Here is a 23,112-nt window from a genome sequence, read left to right as displayed (position 1 = left end):
GTGTTTGTGTTGTCTTTCCAATGAGCTCTCTCTCTCTCCCCCTCCCCCTCCCCCTCCCTCTCCCCTCCCACCTCCCCCTCCCCCTCCCTTTCCCCCTCCCACCTCCCTCTCCCTCTCCCTCTCCCTCTCCCTCTCCCCCTCCCACCTCTCTCTCCCTCTCTCTCTCCCTCTCCCTCTCTCTCTCTCTCTCTCTCTCTCTCTCTCTCTCTCTCACACACACACACACATATTGGATATTTTCTTTATTTACATTTCAAATGTTTTCCCCTTTCCACGTCTCCCCATGGAAACCCCCTATCCCATGCCCCCTCCCCCTGCCTCTATGAGGGTGCTCTCCCACCCACCCACCCACCCACCCACCCACTTCAGTCTTTCTCCTCTGGCATTCTCCTATACTAGGGCATTGAACACCCTCAGCCCCAAGGGCCTCTACTCCCACTGATGTCCAACAAGGCCATCCTCTGCCACATATGTAGCCAGTGCCATGAGTCCCTCCATGTGTATTCTTTGGTTGGTAGTCCAGTCCCCAGGAGCTCCAGGGGGTCTGGTCTGTTGACACTGCTGCTCCCTCCATGTGGCTGCAAACTCTGTTAGCTCCTTTAGGGCCTTCTCTATTTCCTCCATCCGGAACCCTGCACTCAGTCCAATGGTTGTCTGCACTCAGTGCAATGGTTGGCTGTGAGCATCCACCTCTGTATTTTTCAGGCTCTAGCAGAAAATCAGGCTTCTATCAGCACGCACTTCCCAGCATCCACAATAGTGTCCAGGTTTGGTGGCTGTATATGGGATGGATTTCCCAGGTGGGGCAGTCTCTGGATGGCCTTTCCTTCAGTCTCTGCTCCACATTTTTTCTCCTTATTTTCTCCTGTGAGAATTTTGTTTACTGTTCTAAGAAGCATTGGAGTATCCACATTTTGGTCTTCCTTCTTAGGCTTCATGTGGTCTGTGAATTGAATCTTGGGTGTTCCAAACTTTTGGGCTAATATCTATTCATTAGTGAGTGCCTACCATGTGTGTTCTTTTGTGACTGAGTTACCGCACTCAGGTTGATATTTCAAGTTCCATCCATTTGCCTGCAAATTTTATGAAGTTGTTTTTTTAATAACTGAATAGTAGTGCATTGTGTAAATGTACCACATTTTTTGTATCCATTTCTCCATTGAGGGACGTCTGGGTTCTTTCCAGCTCTGGCTATTATATATATATGGCTACTATGAATATAGTGGAGCACGTGTCCTTACTACATGTTGGAGCATCTTCTGGGTATATGGCCAGGAGTGGTATAGCTGGGTCCTGGGCAGTACTACGTCTAATTTTTTGAGGAACCGCCAGACTGGTTTCCAGAGAGGTTGTACCAGCTTGCAATCGCACCAACAATGGAGGAGTGTTCCTCCTTCTCCACATCCTTGCCAGCATCTGATGTCCCCTAAGTTTTTTAACTTAGCCGTTCTGACTGGTATAAGGTGGAATCTCAGGGTTGTTTTGATTTACATTTCCCTGATGACTAAGGATGTTGAACATTTTTTTCGGTGTTTCTCAGACATTCTAGGTTCCTCAGTTGAGAATTCTGTGTTTAAATTTCTATCCAATTGCAATCTGGAAGACTGGAGAATTAATGCTTCTGAGCAGATCTCAAGCAAAGCCCTAGCATCCTTGATATGCTGGAAGGCCAATCCATTCTCTACATGGGAGAGATAAGTCTGAGATAGATCCTCTCTAGCCTGATTATACACGTTTACTTGCTTTTACCCTATCCTATCTTCTTCAGCTTCCTACTGGTGCTTTGTAGGTTCATTATTGAATTTAATATACTCTGTTCTTGTTCTAATAAATATATTTAAGTCTAAATCTTAGAGTTTGATTTGGTGTAATACAACTTAGAATTCTTCTGTATTTGGGAAACATTTATTGAACTGATCCTTGGAAATTCTAGATTGTATATTTATCAAAATATATGGAAGGATTGGTAAGCGAGAGTGATCAGAGTCTATGATGTGAAATTTTGTATCCATAAAAATATACTAAACTTTTAAAAAGACTCCAAAATCTCTAATTGTAATAGAATACAATTTATGCATTATATTTGGAAAATTTTTATTAGATATTTGATTTATTCACATTTCAAATATTATTCCCTTTCCTTGTTTTCTCTCCCAAAACCCCCTAAAATTTTGTTTTTTTATAACAAATATGATTATCATTTGTCTGCAGAGGTTTTATCTTTTAGGTCTTCTGACTCTCTTATAAAATTTATTCTGAAATATTAAAAAAATAAATGCCATGCCTTCTCCCTATGAAAATTTTTGGTTCAAAAAGGAGAAGAGAAAGTCTGTCCTTCCGTTCTTGGCTATTGGTTCTTTTTCAGTTTGGTTACATTGTAAGATTAATATTCAATACAAATCAATGGTCTTCATAACTTCTGATCTGAAAAATATTTGTTGCTCATAGAACCAAAGCTGTAATGGATTTAGGGAATATAGATATACTGTCAGAAAACAAAGAAACTATGTCTATTTTTAGACATATTTAAAGGAGTTAAACAATATGTCTTCACATATATATTTAAGAGACTAAGAAATCATGAAGTTGTGCATTTGTTATTTCTCAATAAAGTCTTTTATAATTTTTTTTTGTGTTCACAATGAAATAAATTTAGAGAGTTCTATTTTGTTAGGTTTGCATCATAGACATCTATATGATTTTGTGCCAGTAATAAAATAACCTTAGGAAGTTTGGTTTTGCTTTTCATTATAAACATCCAATATAAAATACTGAGTAAATATTTGTAGGATAAATATTTATTTATGACAAGACATTATCATCTTAGAATGAATTATTATTGAGAGTAGATGAATCTGATTTTTAAATTGGGAAATGAAAGCTCAGTGTCAAGGCTCTTTGCATTTTTTAAAACTTGTGATTTGATCGTCTAAGTGACTGCTATTTATATACCTGTTTAGTGCTACTAATTACTTTTTATCAAGTTCAATTAGTGTGATGGCTAAATCTCACAATCATTGTGTGCTACTCAGCCAGAAGCTCTGGGAGCTGGAATGCAGGAATATGTTTGTGATGAAGCTTATTTGCATTTGCAGATCTCAACAACTGCTGGAGTATCTGTTTCCTAGCAATTAGGCAGCTGCTACTTAAAATCCATAGTGGTAAATGCTGGTTATGTTTGGTTTGGAAAGCAAGTGTTGTTTTGTGCACATTCTGGTACTTTGCAGTGTGTTAATGAGGACGTGTTGTTTCACGCTGTCTTCTTGCCGCTACTTATGACCTTTCCCTCCTCATCTGGTCGGGGCATGACTTCATCTATTTTCTTTCCAACTCTTGTCTTTTTCCCAGGCTTTGGCTTTGAATTCTTTTGATTTTCCCTTGTTGAGAGTCAATTCACAATCTTTAAAATGTATAGACCTGTGGAGGAGTCTGACTGGGTTGAAATATGTTAGATAATTTATTACCAAAAGCTGTGCATGAAATATTTAGGAACTCCATTTGAATTTCCTAAATAGTTGGAGAGTTGGCTCCATAGTATGGATTGGGAAAACTGGCAGGCAAGTGGACATTAATGGACTGTAGTCATAACAGCACTCATGCTGGCTTCTGTACAAGATAAATGAGCAGTTTTGAGCAAAGAGTTGTGCTTTAGCCATGTGCTAATGACTGCAGTATGTACAAATCACTCATAAAATATGATGCAAGCATTGTGATTTTGTAGATCACATTATAAAACCCAATTTTATTTGCTTATGGTAATTGCATAAGATCTCAGCCTACATTCATTGTTTGAAAACTGGCTGAATATTAGAGATGACATGGGCAAACCAAATCCTACTGCAATATCCCTCTCTGTTTAGTGTCTGTGGTATGTGCATGTATAAGTTTGTGTGTGTATATTCATGTGTGGGTAGATATGTGCATGCTCATGTTGGGAGTATACACATATGTGTGTAAGTAGTGAACTGCTGTGCGTTGAAGGCCAGAGATCAAATAAGGTGTTATTCTTCAGAAGCCATTTATATTGTTTTGAGACCCAGGATGTCACAGGGAAATGGGGCTCTCAGATTAGGCTCAGCTGACTTGCTGGAGAGCTTCAGTGCTTGCCTTTTCTCTGACTTTCTGGCACATGGATTACAAATACTTGCCACCACCCTTTGCTTTTTAAGTAGGCCCTGTCTCTCTCCCTCTCCATCTCCCTATCTGTCTTCCTCTCCCTCTCTCTCTCCCCCTTCCCCTTCCACTTCTCCCCCTCTCTCTCCCCAGCCCTGTTCTGCAGTGCACAATGTCATGGTAGTCTTCTATCCCCATGTAATCTTGCACATTGCCGGTTTCAGGATAATACCCTCTTTTCCCTCCACATTCTCCTGCATGCTTCTCCAGGGAATTTGCATTTCTTTCAAGTCTTTGCACAAACCTTACCTAAATGTGTCAAGAAAGGTGAGTTAATCCATCCTTCTTCCTTGATCCCACTGCATTTTGTCTGTGGACTGTAGGATAATTCATGCCACAAAGTCATCTACATAGTGTGTGTTTTAGCAGTCTGATAAATGATGAGCTTGAGAACTCTCTAATGTTATTAAATATGTTAACTCTGTTAAGAAGAGGCAATATTGTACTTTCTCAACAATTCTAACTCCTTTACATAATTGCGCTAACTAAACATTTCTGAAGGCATTGCTTTTGTAGACATGTCTCATAAACTCTCTTAAAGCATTTCACTTTAATCCAGAATTTAATATCACTAAATTTCTCTACAGCCTTTGGGCTATATCTTCTTAGAAACTCTTGTATCTATTTTACCCTGTCACTCAAAGTCCCATCTCTTCTCTCCTGGAAATTCTCATCTTTTCTCCAAAGTAACCACATGTCCTCTCTTAAAAGTAGCAATAATAAAATACAGAAAACAACTTCTTTCCTATTATGAAACCTGGAAGCCATCTCTGCGGAAGTAGCTTTCTCTTACACTCTTACAAAATCAGCTGTAATGTCCAGGCTTGCAGATTGAGAGGCTATTTGCAGAATAATCATACACAGTCTCTGTTTGATTATGTCAATATTTGTAGTTTCCCTCCCTGAGTCTGATATTCTCTAGAACATTGAGAATATAAAGAACAACTAAAATATGTTTTACTTTAATGAATTTTCCTATCATCTTGTGCTTTTAGGGTTCAGTGCTTAACAGACACTCAAATTGTATCAACCTCTCAATTTTTTAAGGTTATAGATTCACAAATACTTTCAGCAATTAGCTGGAAAACGAGTTACTCTCTCTTTACTATCATTTAAAATATAATATCTGTGAAATATATACACAAATGACTAAATCAATGAATATAAGTCAGTGCTTATTATACTTCTAAGATCAATAAATTTGGGCTGGATTTGATTAAGAAGTTCCTTGAGTTTAAAGGTTAAAAGTTTCCCACAGGTGCCATGATGATTAAACAAAGTTACTCAAATTTGGAGTTGCATATGATGAAAATAATTCAACTCTATTAGAAAATTATAGAAATAAGAAAGGAACTTTTAGGCTTTTACGAATAAAGCTTGTTCTATTTGATGCATGTAGCTATTAGAAATAATTTACTTTACAAAAGTTTCTTTTTTGTAATCACCTGGTCCATGGTAGTGAAAACAGGAGGAGGAAACTGAACATCATTCCTTACCAGTTTGGAGTTTAGTCAACCAGAAACAGAGCATGAAGTTACCTGAAGATACCAAGGGCTCTACAAAAACAATACTCTCAGTTGAAGACAGTTCAAAGCATTCAGAAATTAGAGACAGGGACATGAATTTGTATAGTTAAAGAGGGAGATAGAAGGATTGTTCTGATTGTATATATATGTAGGTTATATGAAGTCAAAGCCAGTGATCTTACATATTTTAGGAAATCTCTTCACTTGGAATGGAGTTCGGTGATAGAGTGCTTGACTCACATGCACAAAATCCTAGTGTTCATCCTCAATGATGTAAGAGAAATGAATATAAAATATTTTTACAACATAAAGCATAGGATTATGTGTGTTTAATGTTGTACATATGTGTGTGTGCAAATACACATGTGCATGCATGTGTGCACACATGCACCTGTCTTTCTAAGCTTATTACATTGAACTAAAGGGAGGAATTTGGCTCAGCCAATACAGTTACTTAACTTTGGCACCTGTTACACTAAAGAACTTGCTCTTGACTTCTAGCTATAATAACATCATGTTTGGTGAGCTTTTTATAATTGAAACCAATAGTTGGAAATAAAATGTAAAAATTCAGTTAGGGGATAAATTGACAGAAACAGAGAATTACCTGAGGAAAGAGAAGATAGCACTGACTATTTCATAGGATGATTTAATTTCTCTGGATCTGCCTTGAGCTGATTGCCAAGAACTGAAAGAAGAGATATGTCTTTTTACCTCCATCCCTCTGTCCAACATTTATTAAATGCACTAGCATTGGGTGCCGAAAAGATAGACAAAATCCTCCCAAAATTAAAAGGCAGGTTTGGTGGAGTTAAGTGAGAATTGATGGGAAAGGAACAATACTCAAGTATTTGAATGAATTTTGTACATACATATATGTGACAAAGTAAAAGAAAGTTATAAATTCTAAAATGATGTATTATTAAAAGATTCATACGTACACTATGACATTTTTATGTAGCAGGAATGGAATATTCTTGAAAAGGGAAATCACTTGTTGAATTCAATCTTTTCTGCTCTGTTTGAGGTCATTCCAGTGGATTAGCGCCATGTGAAGGGGCAGGTAATGCAGGGGAATGAGGTACATTTACATGTTAGAAAACTGCTCTAACCACCATGGAATTCTCCAGTGAGTGGTGGTGCTTTTCTTGACACAAGAGGCTCTTTCATGGGTTTATGGATGTACTGAAGGAAAAGGTACAGTTACCATTCCGAGTGGGTTGTGTAAGATATTTGGAAAATCTTTGGCAAGATGCCACCTTCTAGTCTGAATAGCAGTGTGCCTGATATTGAAGTCACATGAGGCAGAGAATAACAGCTGGTATAAAGGAAAACACAAAAGTCAGATGCCAAAATGTCTTCCACTAAGGGGAGACTTGCTTGCTATGTCCCACAGCCCCACTATACAGTCCATCAAACTTGTCCTCTTGTCCTGTTGCCCTCCTGTTCTCAGCCACGTTTTAGTCCCTCACTGGAGAGCACAGGTATTCGAGGCTCTAAAAGGTCTCTTTTCATTCTTCTCAATGTAATCTTTTCTTTTATCTCCCCTGGAATGTAGGCTTGTTTGGGTCTAAACCCTGTTATTTCCCTCAGATTCTCTAATTTGATTTTCAATGACTAATTTTTACCCCTTGCTCCGATTCAACATCCCTCTGAATATCATCATATCATTGCCCATGTCAAGGTTACTCAACTTTAGTTTTAGCTTAATTGTGGATTACTCAGCAGGATGAGGAGAAAAGCATAAAGATTAATACATTAGATATAAATTTATCCAGGTACATATAACACATTTTTCCTGAGGGTCATGGTGAGCTATTGAAGTGTTTAAAATGAAAAAAAAACCAGTTATTTGCTTTTAAAAGTATAAATGATGGATTTTGACAATACTAGAATAAAAAGAAAGGCAAAAGAGATAGCTCAGGATACACAGAGAGATGATAAAGTCCCAAATTAAAAAATAGCAAAAGAATTATTGAGTTTATAAAGTACAAAGAGAGTAAGGAGAAGTGGAGAAAATGATAAGATAGTTTGTTTCTGATACAATTAGCTGGGTAGTGGCAGTTCCATTAAGCAATATCAAATATTAAAAAAGTCTATTTGATTAGATGCACGTACTACACTAGTTGGGGAAAGAAACATATATCAGGATTAAGGCATATTCATATTTATAATTCATCAGTGTACTGGACTAGAAACTTACATCTATCTGTACATTGCACAGGCATGTGACAGGTGGTCCTGAGATGAGAACTAAAGGAGAAGAGACAGCTCACAGAAGGGACAGAGAAGCCTTCACAATGTTTCTGCCTTCCTTTCTTACTCCTCCGTGTCTTTGAGAGTCATTAAATAAACTGCCTTTCCCCTCCCATCCCTCAATTTGCTCCACTGAGATTTGGGCAGGAACATGGTTTCTTGATTCAGGGCCATTGTTACAGGATTCTTCAGATCAGCAGCTGTGCACACTTGCTGGGAAGTGTCAAGCAGAACTCAGTGAAGGGCCATCCATCAAGCGTCCTGCTTGCAACCGTAAGTAAACAAGAAAATATACATGGAGCACTTGAGGACAACTATCAAATAGAAAAATCAAAACAATTTCAGAGCTTGAAAGGTATTCCACACTTTAGTCAGTAGGTATGCATTAGAAATATGTGTATTTGTATGTCTATGTATGTATGTATATATGTATGTATGTATGGATTTTGTATGTATGCATGTATGTGTTGTGTGTGACCGTATGTGTATAAGTGTTCATGTCAATACATATATTGATGTTAGAGGAGGATGTTGATATTGTCTCTGTCATTCTTTACATTATTCCTTGAGACAGAAATTTCTCACTGAAACTCACTGAAGTTGGCAGCCATTGAGCCCTAGTAACTCTCTTGCCCTTGCACCCTTCAGTACTGAGGATACAGAGGTACATACAGTCAGACCCAATGTTCTCCATGGTGTCTGTAGATCTGAACTCAGCTGCTCATGCTTTCACCTACCCACTGAACCAGCTACCTATCTCACCAATTACTCTTTTTTTATTCGATATATTTTTTATTTACATTTCAAATGATTTCCCCTTTTCTGGCCCCCCACTCCCCAAAAGTCCCATAAGCCCTCTTCCCTCCCCCTGTTCCTCCGTCCACCCCTTCCCACTTCCCTGTTCTGGTATTGCCCTATACTGCTGCACTGAGCCTTTCCAGAACCAGGGGCCACTCCTCCGTTCTTCTTGGACATCATTTGATATGGTGATTATGTCTTGTGTATTCCAAGTTTCTGGGCTAATATCCACTTATCAGTGAGTGCATACCATGATTGATCTTTTGAGACTAGGTTACATCACTTAGCATGGTGTTCTCCAGCTCCATCCATTTGTCCAAGAATTTCATGAATTCATTGTTTCTAATGGCTGAATAGTACTCCATTGTGTAAATATACCACATTTGTTGTATCCATTCCTCCGTTTTAATTGGTTATTTTATTTACATTTCAAATGTTATCCCCTTCCCATTTTCCCCCTCCACAACCCCTGCCCTTTTAAAATTATTTTAATTATTTTATAATTATTAAAATAATTATAATTATTTTATAATAATTAAAATTATTAAAATAATAAATATTTTAAAGTATTTACTATAATAATAAGAGCACAAAATTTTGATACAATTTTATTCAATCTTTGGGGGAAATTTAAATTTATATGAGAGAGACACTTTACCCATGAAACATCCACAATGTGAATACCAAAACAAGACCAAAATAAGTATAAACCCAATAGATATGCTAAGTCCAAAGAGGGAAATTTCACCAGGTCCCATCCTCAGATAAAGAATTCCAAACTTTATGGTTGTAACTTTCACATAAGTAGGAGACACAATTTCACAGCAAATTCCCTGATCTTCTAGATCTTAAAATCAATGCACCCGCTCTTCAGAAAGTCTAACCAACATGGCTGCCCAAACTTGAGTAGAACAAGGACCACACCTATAGGCCCTGAAGTGGACAGAGAAAGCTCACACAAACATCAGCCCTACACAAAGAACGACAGGCAACCAAGGGAAGATAGGAGCATCAGAAATAATTTCCCCCAGGGAACAGCACACCAATTGGTTATAACAAATTCTCAGACCTGAGCACACACACACACACACACACACACACACACACACACACAAGAAATGTTATACAGGCTGAATAGGCTATATTTAAGAACAAACATGTATATATGTGTATGTATGCAGTAACAGTGGAAAAAGAGACCATGAATTCGAAAGAGAATATGAGGAACTATATGGGAAGGTTTAGATGGAAGAAAGGAAACAGTAAAATATTGTGATTATTTTGTATTATTATATTATAATCTCAAATATTAAAAAACACAGGAAATTAATGCCTTTTGCGAGAGGGAGGATGAGACTCTCCAAGTGATTATTCAATACAAAATGGTCAACCCTGCTGGCCTCAGTGGTAAACATACTTAATTCCAGCACTGGGAATGTTAGGTAGGTGAATCCCTGTGACTTTGAAATCTATTTAGTCTACACAGTGAGTTCTACCAAAACAGAGTTACAGAAAGAGAGCCGGTCCCACAGATGGAATGAATGAATGAATGAATGAATGATAAAGAAATACATGAGACAAAAGTGGTCAGTTCTGAAATCACACACACACAAGCCCCACTGAGTGACTCGTCAGTTTACATTTATATATTTGTGTGTGCATGCACACACATGAGCACACACATGCACACGTGTTTAACAATTTTAAACAGTTCATTAGTTTGAGAGGGGTGAGGAAAGAGTGAGTGAAGTTGAAGGGAGGAGACAGGGGAGGAGTCGGAAGCAAACAAGAATGGGGGAAGGGATGAAATTATGTTTTCATTTCAAAATTTTAATAAAAAATAAGAAGAGCTATTTCTGACAAAAACGAAAGGGAAAGGGACCTATAGGGCATTAAATAAGTTATAAAACTGCAATATTTAAATGAGCTAGCTTTCACACAATTAGATAGTGATAAATAAATATTATAGAAAATACATATGGGAGTTAGTTTTTCTCTCTCATGTGAAATATATCATAGAGACATCACAAGCCACTGAGCAAGGGAATGATTATTTAATTAAACTCTCTTGGTAATCAGTTTGCTAATTGGAAAATAATGAATATATGTACTTACCTCATATGTTATATCCAAATAAGATAAAAATTGCCAAAGTCCATAGATGAAATCTGAATGAAATAAAAAATAATGACTTATTAATTCAATTGAGATAATGAGATTCAAGTAACTTACATATATTACAAGAAAAATGAACTCGTAATACATAAAATATATCACTTGTTCAACAAAGGGTAAAAACTCAAATAATGCAATTTCAGAGCTCACATTAGGGACTGAGAGGATAGTTCAGTGAATAGACTCACAGAGTGAGGCTCTGTGTTCAGATGCCCAGAACCTACATAGAAGCCAGGCAGCCATGCTGCCTGCTGCCTGTAACCTGAGCAGCAATAGGGAGAAACAGGGGGTCCCTCGGAGAAACAGGGGGTCCCTCCAGCAAGCTGCTCAGCTAGTATAACCTGAATAGGTAATTCTGGAATCATGAGAAGACCCAACATTTGGGCCTCCATATGCATTCACATACCTGTTCGCCCCTACACATAGGAACATGTGTACATAGACCACAGGTCCACACACATGCAAAAAGAAAAAAAGGAAAGGTCATGTCAAGACAGAATATTATGTCCATTGATAGTATTAATATTAATCAACAATAATTTTGCAAACAAGTTTTAAAAGTCCACTAATTTCCAAGATAATCAGGCATTGGTTCTGGTCTGACATGCAAAGACAGCAAACATAAAGACACTTAATTGATCCCTTTAGAAGAGTCTACTTATCTGTGTTCACAAAGGAAGCTTAAGTGAAATAAAGCACATTTCATAAAAATCAGACATACAAAATATATGACAAATTTTTGATCATGTACAGTATGGTAACAATTATCTCAGAAAATTGGAGACAATTATGAAAGTTTAAACTATTTGAACTATATTAGCTTTACTTCTAGAAGTCTATTATCGTCTTATATATTAGCTCTTCACCTATCTACCTCCCTCTTTATCTATCTATATCTCTATCATCTATCTATCTATCTATCTATCTATCTATCTATCTATCTATCTATCTATCTACCTACCTACTTACCTATCTACCTATCATTGATGTGTCTATATATTTATCATTTATTGTTTTCCCATGTATTTTCTATCATCTTATTTTTATTTTATTTAATATTCTCTTATATATTACATCGCTAACACTGTTTCCACTTCCTTTTCCCCTTCCAGGATCACCCCACCCACTCCTCCATTTCTCTGGTGAAAATAGCAAGCCTCTGATGAATGTTAACACGGCATATCAATTTGCAGTAAGTTGCACCACCTTCAAATTAAAGCTGAATAAGGCCACCCAGTAGGTGGAAAAGGGTTCCAAACATTAGTCAAAAGAGTCAGAGACAGTGTCCATCTCCACTGCCATGAGTCACACATAAAGTCCAAGGTACACAACCATAGCATATGTGCAGAGGGCCATTACAGACCATTACAGGCTCTCTGAGTGTCGGCTCCATCTCTGTGAGCCCCTGTGAGCCCGTGAGTCCAGATTTACTGACTTGTGGGTGATCGTTGGTGTTCTTCAATTCTCTGGTTCCTACAATCATTCCTCCCCCTCTTCCTTGGGATTTGCCAAGCTCCACCTAATGTTTGACTGTGGATCTCTGCATCCGTTTACTTTAGTTTCTAGATGAAGTCTTTCTAATGATCATTATTCTAGGCTCCTTCATGTCTGTCCTTTTGAGTATGGGTTACCTTTCTCAGGAGGTTTTTTTCTACTTCCATTTTAGCCTGAAAATTTCATATCAGTGATTTTAATAGGTGAGTAATAATCCATTGTGTAAATGAACCACATTTTCTTTTTTTTTTATGTTTTTAAATTTAATTCATAATAATAGCCACTTCTTTTTTTTAATGCCTGAACTTTTACATTTTTTAATTCGATATATATTTATTTACATTTCAAATGATTTCCCCTTTTCTAACCCCCCACTCCCCGAAAATCCTGCAAGCCCCCTTCTCTTCCCCTGTCCTCCCACCCACCCCTTCCCACTTCCCCGTTCTGGTTTTGCCAAATACTGCCAAATCCATTGTGTAAATGAACCACATTTTCATTATCTACCCTTCCTTTGAGGGACATCAGGGTTGTTTCCAGTTTCTGTCTACAACAAACAAAACTCCTATGAACAGAGTTGATTAAGTTCCTTTGTGGTCGGATGAGTGTCCTTTGGGTATATACCCAAGAGTGGTATAGCTGGGCTGTGATGTAGATCAATTTCCAATTTTCAGAGAAACTGTCATATTGATTTCTAAATTGGCTGTACAAGTTTGCGCTCCCACCTGTAATAGAGGAGTGTTCCCATTGCTCTACGTTCTCACCAGCATGAATTGTCACTCCTGGTTTTGATTCTGACAGATGTAAGATGGAATCTCAGAGTCATTTTTGATTTGCATTTCCCTGATGGCTAAGGCTTTTTAACATTTCTTTAAGTGCTTTTCAGTCATTTGAGATTCCTCTGTTGAGACATCTCTCTTTAGATCTGTACCTCATTTTAAAATTGGGTTATTTAGTGTATTGATACCTAGTTTCTTAAGTTCTTTATATTTTGATAATTATCCCTCTATCGGATGAAGAGCTAGTAAAAAAAAATTTCCCATTCTGTGGGCTGCCATTTGTCCTATTGGCAGTGTCCTTTGCCTTACAGAAGCTTTACAGTTTCATGAGGTCCCATTTATTAATTGTTGATCTTAATGTGTTGCTATTGGTGCTCTTTTCAGGAAATTGTGTCCTGTGTCAATACAGTTAAAGGTTCTCTTCTATTAGGTTCAGTATAACCAGCTTTCTTTTGAGGTCTTGGATCCATTTGAACTTGAGTTTTGTGCAGGGTGATAGATATGAATTGATTCACATTCTTCCACATGCACACATCCAGTTAAACCAGCAGCATTTGTTAAAGACACCTTCTTTTTTTCCCATTGTGTAATTTTGGCTTCTTTATCAAAAATCAGGTGTCCATAGGTGGAGGGGGATTTATGTTTGGATCTTCAATTCAATTTCCTTGATCAGCCTGTCAGTTTGTATGCCAATACCTTGCAGGTTTTATTACTGTAGTTCTGTAGCTTTAAGTCAGGGATTATGGTGTCTCTAGAAACTCTTGTATTATACAGGATTGTTTTAACTATTCTGGTTTTTTTCCCATATTAAGTTGAAATTTGTTCTTTCAAGGTCTATAAGGAATTGTGTTAGAACTTTGATGGGAATTGCATTGAATCTGTAGATTGTTTTTGGTAACATGGCCATTTTTTACTTTGCGAAGTCTATTGATCAATGAACATGGAGATCCTTCCATAAGTTTCTTTCTATAATGCACCCTTATTGGCTCCTATTAGCCAACAATGGTAATGTAGGTACCCACAAACATTCAGTTTACGCATACTTTTTCTATCAAAGAAAAAGCAAGAAGTATAAAGGAAAGTTAAGGAGAATTAGTGCTTTAAGGTAAAAACAAATTGAAAATTTTATTTTAGAAATACACCATGAACAGTTTACCTTAGAACTTCATGAGTTATTTCCTCACATCAACACTGCTGGTCTTGTCTATTATTAATCCCTGTTCTTCTTGGTGATATCTGTAGTCTTTCTAGAAAGGGAATCTGGTTATGTCCTGTCCATGCCAAAGTCCCTTCAGTACAACATACCACTGCCTCTGGACTAGAGTTGAAGCTCTGAAACAGAGTCCATTTTCATTTCCCTGTCTCTCTTTCTTCTCTCTTTTCTATTCTCTACCATAGCCTCTTTTTGCCACGTAGGCTTTGTCAGCCATGCCTCTATCATGGATTCTCTGTCAGCACATACCCTGGACTAGGACCGACATCCTTACCATATGCTCCCAAAGCATTCTCTCGCCATTTAGCAATGCTAATCAGCTTATGTCAGCTCACACTAAGTGTCTCTAGCTTTGCCTCTGCAGTCTAACCCTCAGCTTGGTTGTAGGTATATAATGGCCGCTGAAATGTTGATCAAATTAATTAATACATATTATCGATAAGCAGTAGAGCTATGTACAGAACTGTATTTAGTTGCAATATTGTATCATGAAATATATATTTTTAAAAAGTGATTATCTTATCTGAGACTTTATCCTTTGAATAGGTTTAGTTTTATAGAAAGCTGAACATGAATTAGAGTTCTTGTGTATCCATTCTCAATTATCCCTAGATTATCAATATTTATATGCCTGTAATTTGTCTGTTACTATCTGATGAATCAATATCGACTCATATTATTCAACAGAATTTATTGTGTACATGATGATCCACTTAAGGTTTTCATATTTTACATTACAAAATGACATTGTTTAAACTAAAATGTCTTGGAACATCAGCCAAAATATGGGCTGACACTTGTGAGACTGTCCTTTGATATTTAATAAATGACAAATACTTGTCTATAATCAAACATAAATACATCAAGTATAGGAGTAGTTCCAGAGTTCTCAAACCAGAAGGAATGTGTCTCCTAATCTTGAACTTAGGGGAGCTTCGGGGTCAATGAACTTCTTGGTTGTCTGGTGGTAGAAAATCCCATGCTGTGGTAGGTACCTACAGATGCTATGCTAGTGAGAGAAGAAAAAATCTGTGAACCTGATGCTGGTGGAGAAAGATAACGGATAAAATAAGTGTGTCCAAAGATGTAATAGCTTAAGCCAAATTCTAAAGTTTAACTACAACTTAACATATCATTAAGAGGAATAGAAATATTATAAACTGAAAAATAACATAAAGAAAGAACTGTAGGGCTGCATTGGTGCTTATAAAAAAGGAAGATTCAGTTACAAAGGAGGAGAGTAAGGCACATTCACTAATGAAGGGCTTTTGCTTCAGCGTTAAAGTGTACTCATAATTAGGTCAACCTAGTGAATGGGATATGATCAGCTTTGCTTTACTAAATGAACCCCGCTTCCACAGAAAAATAAGTTTAAACTTATTTAAAAATCAGTCTGATAATTTAAGCACTAGGAATGTTTAATCTTGATTGTCAACCTGATTTGGAAAGGAATCAGTTCAAAGCCTTGTCTCTAGGAGGGTTGATGGTGATATTCTCTGGAATGTTGAAGAGAATTAGAAAGATCCACTTCCAGGGTTGATCCCCTCCTTCTGATAGTAGCCTAGAAAGAATGAGGTCTAAAAGGAAAACAGTATTTCTTGTTCCTGTCCTAATTAACTCTTGGCCAGTCAGTACAGCTGTGACATTTTTGTTGCTGCTGATAACTCCCACCACCATCCTACGGCAGGATACAGCTTCCTGTGCTATCCAACATGGATTAAAGACTAGAGTATCTCCAGAATCTTGCAGACCATCAGTACCTGATTCAGACTGTTTAAGATCCCAGTTCTGTGTACTGATCAGCCACCACGTTCTCAGTCTTTTCAGTGTTCAGAAAGCATTTTTGGACTACACTAACACGTAAGACAATCTAGCAAATTTCCTTCCTGTAACATTCATTCCATCAGTTCTGTTCTTCTATAGAACCCTGACTAAAACAACATGGATGAGATCAATATAATGTGTAGCATTCTTAAGACAACAGAAAATTATTTGTTTATTATTTAAGCGTTAACTTCCACTGTTTTGTTTGCTCAGTTCTTCAGAGTAAACTCTGAAATTTCATTACTCATTTTAGAAGGGTAAAATAAAATTTCTGATGATTTGAGAAAAGGTGGGCGATATAGTCCCCAAACAGTCGGTGTTAAGTGGACATTATACAGTAATTTAATAGAATAAATTTAAATGACAAAGTAGAGTGGAGATGAGTCCAGCCAAAGTCAAAGGGTGAGAACTAGTGTCAAAAAAAAAATGCATTCAACTTGCAGACCAAGATGAAAAATTTCAAGGTTCTGAAGCTATGCACTACAGCAAAGTTTATATTCTGAAACAGAAAAAAATTTTATAGGTATAATCATTGATTTTAGATGCCTCCTTGCTTGGATTAAGGTTATTTCCAGGTCTGAAAAAGATTTACTTGGATCTCGGTGAATCTGTGGAGGTTTAACATAGGAGCTCTACTCTGATTTGGAACAGCCTGGTAAGGAAGGCGCTTCCACTCCCTTAGCATGATCACTGTCCACCCAGCTGGGCACCAGAGAACAAAACTAGAGAAAGTACAAAGGTGTCTTTCAGAGGCAGACAACAGACTTCCTGGTCCTTTGTTTTAGACCTTCAATCTCCAGGTATGTCAGCCTGTTCTGACATATACCAGTTCTGGCTGTCCATCTTCCAGTGAAAGATGCATGCTCACGCTTCCTGGATCTGAGATCTTCAACTAGGATCTAGCCATGGCAGCATGAAGATGCCTTTTCAAGAGACTTCATACTCTTCTGTTCCCCACTAGTAAGTCATTTTTTCTTTCTGTATGCCCTGTTAAGCCTGGCCCCTAATGGACCTAATCTCTCTGGAAATAGCAGTGTTATGTCAATGATCACCAGCGTTATTATCATTAACTGCAGAAATTCCTTTATTTTATTATCAGACTTTATGGAAAGATCTGAAAAAAAAAACCTCTAAGACAAGGAACAAAACTTAAACTGTATTCAGCAAAACCTTTCAAATTAAGGACAAATGGGAAAACATCATTATTTTTGAAGCTTTCACATCATGATCAAACAGTCAGAACTCAAATGAGGAAATTGAGAAAATGAATAATATAATTAGTACTGTAGCTCCTAGGCAGAAAATATATACATTTTTAAACTACTCAACTATTCATAAGGCATTAATAAATATTGATTATATCATGGGTCTCAAAAAAATTCCCAAAAGAGAAAGAATAATCCATACCAATCCTTGCAGTTTTTATGAAATAAAAATTAACATTAATAACAAAAGCATTACTTACAGAATAAATTAAGTCTCAGAAGAACCAAAAATAATAATAACTAAGGAAGTCTTAAGCCAAAGAGTACACCAGGATACAAAATCTCAAGTAAGAATACAAATCAAAGAGTTGAAAATGCATAAAAATATGCATTCTGATAATTCACAAATTCTGCGAAATAAAGAAAATGAAGTTAACTGCAGTAAATAATCTTCCCATAGCGATGCTGGAGGCATCATTCTGTGCAACCCTAGAGATTTCTGTCTCAGGAATTATATAATTTCTTGATTTTTTTTTCAAATCAATGAACAGGATGCTCAAAAGGACCTGTGAGTTTAACTAAGAACCAAAGCTCACTCACCTTAAGTGAGGTAAAATGATGTGACTGTCCCAATCACACAATTTCTTCAACAGTGGGTCTAGAGATCAAAAATAGAATGTATCTGGACATTTGAAGACATTGTGGCAGCTTCATAAGTGGAAGGGCACCATGGTGAGAAGAGGGGTTGTCCACAAAAGCTGAGAGAAGCTGTCTGGAGACAGCTCTGTAGGATTAAGCCTCATTCCTGCTATAGTGAGAAAGAATATTCTACAAACAAGCAGAACTTTCCTCACTGTAATCAGAAGACAGTTCAAGCAACTTGAATATGCGCATGGATGTGTATTGTATATGTGTGTGCACATGAACCTGTGAAAGCATGAATCTTTATGTGCCTGTGCACTTAAAGACCAGGAGCTGACATCATGAGTCCTCTCCTGTCATTTGCCACTATATACTTCAGAGACAAACTTCGTCTCTGAACATAGATATCACCAATTGGCAAGGCTGCCTGACCAGAGAGATCTGAGAATCCACTTGTCTTCACCTGTGAGAACTGGAGTTATAGAGACTCACAGGAAGGCCTGGATTTTACATGTGTTCCTGGATTCAAACTCAGGTCTTTATGGTTCTGTAGCAGGTGATTTACCAACTTGACCATTGTCCATCCCTTCAACATCTTGAGTCTAGCTTATCACAACCTAGGGAAGTCAGCTAACATGGGTATTGTAGTAAACTTTAAAACCTTGTGTAATACTAACCCAGAAACAGTAAAAGCCATTGAAATCAGGAGACAAAAATATGAAAATATACAAAAAATATGAATAATAATATTAATAAGTAAAAAAAGTGAGGAAATGAAAATGTATCTGTAGCTAGTTATTTTCAAACTATAATGAAATACATTAACTTCTAAAAGATACTATAATGAAATACATTAACTTCTAAAAGATACTCGTGGGAATGTGTCTAAAAAAAGTAATTCAGCTCATTAGATATATGTAAAAGATTACTTTAGACACAAAGAAATTCCTTTTCAGATTAATTACATATGAGAAATTATGGTTGTAAAACTAGGTACTTGGTGAAATATTAAATTTTTGGGAAAAACTGGCTTCTTGTACTGACCAAAGATTTGTGCAGATTCTTTTTTGTTGTTGTTGTTTTGTTTTTATTTTTTTAGAGGCAGGGTTTCTCTGTGTAACAGTCCTGGATATCCTGGAATTCATTTTGAAGCCCAGGCTGCCCTCACATGCACAGAGGTCCACCGCTTCTGTCTCCTGAGTACTGAGATTAAAGGCATAAGCCACCATGGCCTCATGATTGTATTGGGTTTTTTTTATTCAATATATTTTTTATTTACATTTGAAATGATTTCCCCTTTTCCGGCTTCCCACTCCCCAAAAATCCCATAAGCCCTCTTCCCTCTCCCTATTCCCCCATCCACCCCTTCCCACTTCCCTGTTTTGGTTTTACCCTATACTGTTACACTGAGTCTTTCTATAACCAGGGGCTACTCCTCTGTTCTGCTTGTACATCATTTGATGTATGGATTATGCTTTGGGTATTCCAATTTTCTAGGCTAATATCCTCTTATTAGTGAGTGCATACCATGATTGATCTTTTGAGACTGGGTTACCTCACTTAGTATGATATTCTCCAGCTCCATCCCTTTGTCTACAAATTTCATGAATTCATTGTTTCTAATGGCTGAATAGTACTCCATTGTGTATATATACCACATTTTTTGCATCCATTCCTCCGTTGAGGGATACCTGGGTTCTTTCCAGTTTCTGACTATTATAAATAGGGCTGCTATGAACATAGTGGAGCATGTATCCTTATTACATGCTGAGGAATCCTCTGGATATATGCCCAGGAGTGATATAGCAGGATCCTTCGGAAGTGGTGTGCCCAGTTTTCTGAGGAACCGCCAGACTGATTTTCAGAGTGGTTGTACCAATTTGCAACCCGCCTCTCCAGCTTGTGCATATTCTTTACTTTGGTGTTTCTTCAGTGAGTTGTGCCAGCTTTGAAGTAGGCACTTTCTGTTTGCTTTTCATTCTCATCAACATAGATAAATGAGAAACCCCACAGTTCACCTCATTAAACTACTATGCTGTTAACAAAGATAAAACACAAAGATTACACAAATAGAACAAACACAGTATGGCTTTCATATGATGAACTGAGACACAAAAATTATCAAAAATCGGCCCCTAGGAATTCAAGAGAGGGAAAGATGTTAAATTGAAGCCAGTCTGGATTTCAGTCTGTTCTTTCTTGAACCATTTGTAAGACTTGTGAAACATATTTTCAACCACTAGCCAAGAGGCCTTGCATATGACACATAACACAGCATAACAGATAAAAGAGTGTTTCAGGGAATCTCCTGAAAGCAGTTTCAGCAGGTGCCATCAGATGAATCTTACAAGAACCTGCTGAGATGAGGATACAGAGAGATTAAAAGGATGTTACCTGATCAGGCTGAGGAGAGATAGATAGGATGCAGCAGTAATAACTTGGAGAGAGAAAGACTAGTCTGTTATAATTTGAGTGTTTATTAAGGTATTCAATGAAATAACATTAGAAGTGAGGATCAAAATGTAAATTTTGATAAACCCTGAAGAAGTTCAGTTGTCATGGTAAGACCTTCATTAAAACACATAGTATTGTTCAAAGAACACAATACTACTTAAATGGGATTTTCTCTTAAAATATTTTTGCTTACATTTAACGTAGGCAAGAAAAATATTAAAGGCATAGCAGTGGGTTTTCAGCAATATATATATATATATATATATACTGTAAATGAATAAGTTATAGATTTATTATTGTCTTTTTTTAGTATAATACTAGACATATTTGAGAAATTTTTATGTGAAATAAATGTAAAGTTGAACAAATTAAATATGCATTATGGATATCTTTTTTGTTTGATTTTTAGAAAGAATCTTTTTTTTCACAAAAATATTGTTAAGTAATTGGAATAGCCATAAAACTGATAGACCTCCACTTATAGTTTGAATTCACTGTCATGTAGATATGAAACTTCAAGTCTTTCATATGCTTTCTTATCATTTAATAAATACCTAGCAAGTACTTCTGGTTGATGATTATGATAAATTCTGCCACCTCAGTTACCAATTATGATATCAACATATCATCACTTAAAACAAAATCATTTTCTTAAATTTTAAATATTTTATTTTTTATTAGATATATTTTTATTTACATTTCAAATGTCCCTTTTCCTGGTTCCCACCTTCCCCGAAAATCCCATAAGTCATCACTCCTTCCCCTATCAACCTTTCCCTGCTTCCCTGTCCTGGTATTCCTCTACACTACATCAAGTCTTTCAAGGACCAAGAACCTTTCCTCCCTTTGGTGTCTAACAAGATCATCCTCAGCTACCTATATGTCTGGAGTCATGGATAACTCCATATGTACTCTTTGGTTGATGGATTTTGTCCCTGGGAGCTCTGGGAGTACTGGGTGACTCATATTGTAGTTCCTCCTCTGGTGCTGCAAACCCCTTCAGCTCCTTGGTTCCTTTCTCTAGCTCCTCCATTGGGGGCACTGTGCTCAGTTAAATGGCTGGCTGAGAGTGTCCCCCTCTGTATTTCTCATGCACTAGCAGAGCCTTCCAGGTGATAGCTATATCCAGTTGTAGGGCTAGATTTGTGGAAAGATATTGTATAAATTTGGTTTTATCATGGAATATCTTGGTTTCTCCATCTATGGTGATGAAGAGTTTTGCTGGGTATAGTAGTCTGGGCTGGCATTTGTGTTCTCTTAGAGTCTGAATGAGATCTGCCCAGGATCTTCTAGCTTTCATGGTCTCTGGTAAGAAATCTGGTGTAATTCTGATAGGTCTTCCTTTATATGTTACTTGGTCTTTATCTCTTACTGCTTTGAATATTCATTCTTTGATTAGTACATTTTGTGTTTTGATTATTATGTGATGGGAGGTATTTCAGTTTTGGTTCAGTCTGTTTGGAGCTCTGTAGGCTTTTTGTATGTCATGGGCATCTTTCTCGTTAGGTTAGGGAAGTTTTCTTCTATAGTTTTGTTGAAGATATTTACTGGCCCTTTAAGTTGTAAATCTTCAATTTCTTGTATACCTATAATCCTTAGGTTTGGTCTTCTCTTTGTGTCCTGGATGACCTGGATGTTTTGGATTACAAGCTTTTCGTATTTTGCATTTTCTTTGACTGTTGAGTCAATGCTTTCTATGGTATCTTCAGCACCTAAGAGTCTTTCTTCTATCTCTTATATTCTGTTGTTGATGTTTTCATCTATGACTCTTGATTTCTTTCCAAGGTTTTCTATCTCTAAAGTTGCTTCCCTTTGTGATTTCTTGTTGTTTCTACTTCCATTTTTAGATCCTGGATGGTTTTGTTCAGTTCATTCACTTGTCTGTTTCTGTTTTCTTTTAATTCTTTAAGTGATTTTTATGTTTCCTCTTTATGGACTTCTACCTGTTGGCTTATATTCTCCTGTACTTCTTTAAGGGAATTATTTATGTCCTTCTTGAAATCCTCTATCAGCATCATGAAATGTGATTTTTAATCCAAGTCTTGCTTTTCTGGTGATTGTGGTATCCAGGACTTGCCATTGTTGGAGAACTTGGTTCATATGGTTCTATGTTACCTTGGTTTCTGTTGGTGATGTTCTTGCATTTGCCTTTTGCCATCTGTTTATCTCTGGTGTTAACTGGTGTTGCTGTCTCTGCCTGCGGCTTATCTGTCATGCAAGCCTCTATATCTGTGCTCCTAGGAGACCTGTTCTATCTGTATACACCAGTTTGTAGGTATTCCTGCGAGACACGCTCTCTTGTGGTTGTATTTGGGTATATAGCACTGTGGCTCCAATCAACTCTGGGTGCAGGCAGTAATCAGAAGACTCCTGTCTCAGGCTGTTCCTAGACTCTTGTGTTCTCAGGGTTTTGGCTGGTTCCTCTGAGCACCAGGAGTGGTCCTACCTGTGCTTCCCAGCCTCTCTGCACTCCTGAGTGGGTAGCTACCTTCATGCACCACTTAGATATGGTATGTGGTGGCAGAGGGTGGTCCCAAGCTGGAGAAGGAAAACAGAGGTGTTCCTCCAGAGGGTTC

The sequence above is a fragment of the Apodemus sylvaticus genome, chromosome 4 (assembly GCF_947179515.1).
Source record: "Apodemus sylvaticus chromosome 4, mApoSyl1.1, whole genome shotgun sequence".
Classification (NCBI taxonomy): domain Eukaryota; kingdom Metazoa; phylum Chordata; class Mammalia; order Rodentia; family Muridae; genus Apodemus; species Apodemus sylvaticus.
The sequence above is the reverse complement of the archived record's forward strand: the minus strand, read 5'-3'. Positions refer to the sequence as shown.